The 6,000-nt window shown below is 30.0% G+C and overlaps 1 protein-coding gene across 6 annotated transcripts in view; it reads left to right on the top strand.

Moving 5' to 3' along the window:
• Nucleotides 1–6,000, top strand: part of LOC112595361 (acetyl-CoA carboxylase) — a 49,770-nt gene that overhangs the window by 28,214 nt on the left and 15,556 nt on the right. Inside the window, exon 1 of one of the 6 annotated variants that reach the window (XM_025340525.1) lies at nucleotides 503–563. The exons of the other annotated variants lie outside the window; for them this stretch is intronic. The gene's annotated coding sequence lies outside the window, so the exon portion shown is untranslated. Of the gene's footprint in view, nucleotides 1–502; nucleotides 564–6,000 lie in introns of those variants that run through there. 6 annotated transcript variants of the gene reach the window in all.

Below are 6,000 nucleotides of genomic sequence, written 5' to 3'. Positions count from 1 at the left end.
ACCACCACCATTGCTGCCGCGGCTCGCCAACTCGCAACGGACAAGGCGACCTGGCTGCAGACCGTTCTTCTGGTCGCCGACACAACGCCGGCGCCGTGGTCGCGACATCATCGCCGACGCGTGACACGCGAGTAAAAATACCGTCCCGGTGTCCGCGCACGAAACCCGCGAACGCGCATGTGCCCTGCGCGAACCAGTGTCCGACGCGCGCGCGCGCGTATACCACCTGCTCGGCCGAACGATGACCAGCAGCGCAGGAACTCCAGGCGGTTCGGTCGTCCGGCGTCGCGAAGATGTCGCGCCGCCGCCGCCGCCGCGTCCGCCGCCATGGCCGGCGAGGGAGCGGCGGACGTCGACGACGACCGTGTCCGCTGACCGCCGCCCGATTTGGACGACGCGACACGGCTTGCTACAGTTGGAAACTGATGGAGGTCGGCCGCCGCGGGCCAAACGGCGCTGGCCGACCTGTCACGCCGCGCGGACTTGCACGACGACGGGCCGCCGCCGTCCAACTACGAGATCGCCCAATGGAAATCGATTAAAAACCTCAAGTCCGGCATCACGTAAGTGTCCCGCTGCAAACACCCACCGCGGCTTAGCCCGCAACGCCGCCACCGCCGCCGTCGCCGACTAATGATATATTATAACAATCACGTCCGCCGTTGTTCAATTCTATCCGTTTCCGTTGATAACAATATTAATTATATTATTATTTCTATCGCGCACTGCAGATTGCAGCGGTGCACTGCATTTCGTTCGTTCGGCGGAAAGCCTGCAGTTTACGTGAAATATCGTGTGAGGTTTCGTTGTCTCGACATCACTACGTCGTTAATAGAGCTTTTTTATACGTCTTGTGTCCGACAATTTGACAAAATATAAACGTAGGCGCCCGCGGTGTTAAGAAGTCAAGAAAATTCGATCGCCTTCGATTACCGCTCGCCAAATCAAAAGTGTATGCGCTCTAATTCAAACTCTCGTTCAAAGCACGTCATTATTCTTAGTACGGCTTTTCGCTATCAAACGAAATGCAATGCAGTATTGGCATCTATTGTAAATAGTTATGAAAATAATACGTTACGTGATTTATATTTAATTTCGATTAACGTGCACATTTACTTACGTGTTATTGTTACGCGTAATATACTTGCACATCGCACTTGTGTTATTATATCGCCGGGTCTCAGGTCTAAATCACGCCTCCTTTACGCACCTTAATTACTTATTAATTATAATATTCGCCAATATATCAGAGCCGTCCCGAACAACATTTTATACGAGGGGGGGGGGTAGACTTATTAATTCGCCGACTCAAAAAAACTTTTTCTATTAGATATATTACATTATAATTTAAATTAGTATCTATTTTATGCGTAGGTACATTATATATAATATACAGAATGTTTCATAATGAACTGATAATTGTAATAACTTTTATTCTATTGAATATTTTCAACTTTTTTTTTAATTGTCAATCATCATTTGTGCTATATTTAAAATATTTTTCGAGTTTTTTAAATTTTGTATACAAAATTAAAAAAATGTATTTGTTATTTAAAATAATCTAATATCCATTTCGTAAATCTGATTTTTAGAAAAATTTTGGTGTTAAAAACTTTTACTAAGGTTGAGTCAATATTTTTTAAAGTTTTCATAAATTAAAATTTATTTTTATTTATCAGTGCTACAGCGATTATCGATTATCCAGAAAATCTATTTAAAATAATATAAAATTGTGAAAACTTAAAAAATTGTAAAAAAAAACGTTTGAACATTTTCAACAAAGACAGCATTTGGAATATAGGCTTATTTTTTTCAATACAACATTTCAAATTGTTTCTTGATAAATTGATTTATGTCGATACGAAAAAAATAACCACTTAATATTAAAATAATAGAGAAAAGTTCATGTCTAGAAGCTACAAACGATGTTACCGTTTATCTTAGACGAATAGTCGAATATACGACAACTATCAATTGAAAAGTGCAGATTGCAACAATAATAAATTAATATTGTATATTACTAAGAATAAGTCAACGAGTTTGATAGTAGATAAACTCGCCTGTTTTTAGAATTCGGCGTATTCTAATAAAGTTGTCGTCATCGTTTTAAACAAATAGATTTAATAATATATGCAAATATTTCTTGAAAATAATAAAAATATTATCAACATTCTGATGATACCGAATCGCTGACAACTTTTACTAGGTGTTAAATTTGCCGACTAAATATTGAAAAATCATGATTGGGGAGGGGGGTTAGACACCCTTCCCACGTTCCCCTTAAAGGAGGGCCCTGTTTATTATGCCTATGGCTGTAATTAACATGCGTAGTGTAAGAGATGTCGGTGATCAAAAGATTTTAATTTTTATTACTTTTTTTAATCGTTCGTTCACACCAATACACCATTTTTTACACACACACACCTCATGAATACATGATACATACAAAGTAATTAAATGAAGCAGTGATGTTCAAATCACTTAACACTTATTTTATAATTTTTTCTTTTTATCCGTCATATTATTATAACGTATTATTGCACTTTAATAAATCGTATTATCCATTGTTGTTTGCATTCTAATTTGAGCACTGTTTTTAGGTTGCATGCTTTGGCCAGCCGATTTGGTCTTTTCGTTATTATTATTGCCGTTAAAAAAATCGCATATGTTGCAAAAATGTTTAACTATTCATTTTGAAGTAGGTAGGTATTGTTACTTGTAAAGTATTTATTAGTAACTACTTTTTTACAGAAATAATATAATGTTTTACCAAAGTAGTTGTCTAAATTTGTATCAACTTAAAATGCTTATAAATAAGAATACTATTGCCATTCGATATTCTATACTTATACATCAACGTTTTTAGAAAAGTATTATTAAAAAAAGTGAAAAATTCTGTTTTTTTTTTTTTTGTAATGAATGTAGTACTTCATACATTTTGATAAACACCTTTAAAAAAAAAAAAAAAAAAAAAAATCAAAAATCATCTAAATAAGATTGTAGCCATGCAAAATGGATCTCATTTACTACTGATAACCAGGTTGCGATATTTCGTTGAGAAATATTTCTGTGCCACGGCCTATAATATTTGTTGCGTGAGACGTGTTTTAATGCCTAAAACGTATATAATACATGATTATTACGACATCATGAGCCTGTTTTTGTTATTCCGTCATCTAAAACTTGCCTATACATACGAGTGTGCTTTCCTGCAGGCTACAGTTGTATTCTGTAAAAGCCTAAACGAAATTCTAATATTTAAAAAATATTATATTCATAAATACCACTACATCACGATGGCCAACATGTAATAATTGAGATTTTCAAAAAATATTATTATTTATTACCATCACAAGAATATAATTATTTCATTTTTTTACGGTGCTTGTACAATATTCATCAAGTTTTTAACGCTTTTTTATGGCTTTGAAATATCAGTTTGTCTTTAATATGCTATTTATGTGTAGCGTGTAGGTACCTTTAGTTATGTATTTTGTTAAATAATAACATGTTGACTTATTGCGTTAAAATCGTATTCAATCGTTAGTTTAGCACGTTTTTAGCGCATAAAGTTGTTAACGTAAACAGCAAAACTACCCCTCTGCAATCCAAAGCACACCATAAGGATGACCTATAACATTATATAATAAGATTTTATTTATGTTTATTATAATTCAAAACAAAAACACAAATATTAATGTTAATCTAATTAAACCTTGCAGATACCTGTTTATGTAAAAATTTTGACATATATTTCTTATTTCAATAACTGTTTGGAATAAATTATTGTGGTTTGTAACATACGTATTTGTAGGCGACTGAGGTAAACCGGTTCTCGTTTAGCCATGGATATATTATGATTATCAGATATTTTTCGATCATTTCAAAAAAATAAAATTATTATTTATTAGGTACTTCATTAGTGTTGGTGTTTTTGCACGGTCGGTTGAAGTAATGTTAAGCAATACCCGCATCAAGAGTTTATAAAATAATTATAAAGAAAATATAATTTAAAAAATATACATATAATGATATATTATAAATTCAAGGGAAATAATAACTACTAATAATTTTATGTTGTTGGGAATAACATTACGTAAAATAAGTCAGTTTTTAACGTAGATATAAATTACAGTTATTGACAGTTGACCGATAAAGCACAACAAATTCGTAAAATTTGTTTGAAGTGTAAATCAATTATACTAACAATTCAGTTGGGTGTCTTTGCTGGGAATTAAATAAAAATGTTCGACTATTATTATTACAGTATCCTATATCTAAAAGTATGATGTTACTTAGTAATAGACAAGGTTTATGAGTTACGACTTACTAATACATTCTAATTTCTTTTATTCTGATTTTTCTTTTGTTTGGACTAGCTTACACGAATTGGTTCAAGGCAATTTCGTTGAATTAAATCTTTACTTTTAACTATTTACTATTATTTTTGGTTTATATGTGATGTGTTCAATGGGATCAGTATATTCTAAATTACGAAATAAATAATAATTCATAAAAATTAATCTTTATGCTTGAAATTGAATCATTAGTAAAGACTAAAAGTTAAAACTATTGTAAACAAAACTTAATTTGTAGATTTAAGATAATTTGCACTTGAACAATATTTATGAAATGCTAATGTGATGATTTGCAATTATTTATTAGCTATTTAAAAAAAGGTTTATAAGTGTTTATAATGGTTGTTCATAGAATAAAATATTTTCTTACATTTCATGTTGTACTCCCTATTAGACAAATTTGACATTATTTGAAAATATATTTAAGATGTTAGTTAATAATTAACATAACATAAATATATACTTATATATTTTATATTAAACATTGACTATATTCATTGAACTATTTAAAAATAATTTCATAATTAATTACTTGATTACAATATTATAATCATAATAAATCATTTTATTTAATTTTATTTTATAATAAATCTTCTTTTTATTTATTTTAATTTTATAATAAATCTTTCCTAAATCAATATTGTAATTTACCTTAATACTTATCTTGTATATATGTGTTTATTTCTTAGTTTATCATTGATAAATATTAAAATATGTGTAAAAATCAAATTTGTATTCGCATGTCTAAAGACATATCTTTAATATTTTCTTAGTTTAAAATTGTTTGATAAAATAAAAATTCTGATTTTTTTTTTTCATTTCATATAAGTTTGTGCTACAATTTTTTTTTTTTCAATGATTTCAAAATATTATCCCATCAATAGTCATATTTATTGTATTGAATTGTTTTTTTTAAAGAAATATTAGAAATTATATATCTGTTGTAATATTTTATTTAAACTTGCCCAGACATATAAGAAATTCAATTAGTAACTAATGGTATATAATATGTATTTTACTATTTCACATTTTTATATTTGTTTAACATAAGTCATTTATTTTATTTCCAAAATGAAAAACAGGTTGATGCATATAATAAGAAATGAATATGTGTTTTTGGTACCTTGCTTCAATGTAGTTAATTCCAGTATTTATATTTATTTAATTTGCCTACATGTTTTAAATTCAAGGACACCTGGTGATATATTTAGGTTATACTTTAAAATTAAGATTAAATTATTTTTTTTCTAATGTAGGACAACTTAAATGTTTCATAATTTCAAGTACTTTACACTTCTTAAAAATTAAGTTAAATTGTGTTATAGACTTATAGTTGTATAAAATATTTTTTTGGTTATCATTTTAAAGCTGAACTGTAAAATGTATAAAAGTTAAAAATTGTTCTAAAAATAATTTCTTTATAGTTGATTTTCATTTATTTATTTACATTTTATGTAAAAATAAAAATGTCACACCAGTATTTCTTATTTTTGTTTTTGTTATTCTATAAAATCAAATGTTTCAATATATTACTAATAATATTTAGTTTTTTTTTGTATCATCTGTTATATTATTTGTAATATTTTTTACTAGTGAAGTACTCTAAACATCTCAATTACTAGAAAACATAAGGAAATTAATT

The sequence above is a fragment of the Melanaphis sacchari genome, unplaced genomic scaffold (assembly GCF_002803265.2).
Source record: "Melanaphis sacchari strain LSU unplaced genomic scaffold, SCAv2.0 Contig26_pilon_pilon, whole genome shotgun sequence".
Taxonomy (NCBI): domain Eukaryota; kingdom Metazoa; phylum Arthropoda; class Insecta; order Hemiptera; family Aphididae; genus Melanaphis; species Melanaphis sacchari.
Note: the sequence above shows the minus strand (reverse complement) of the source record. Positions and strands in the feature narration are given on the sequence as shown.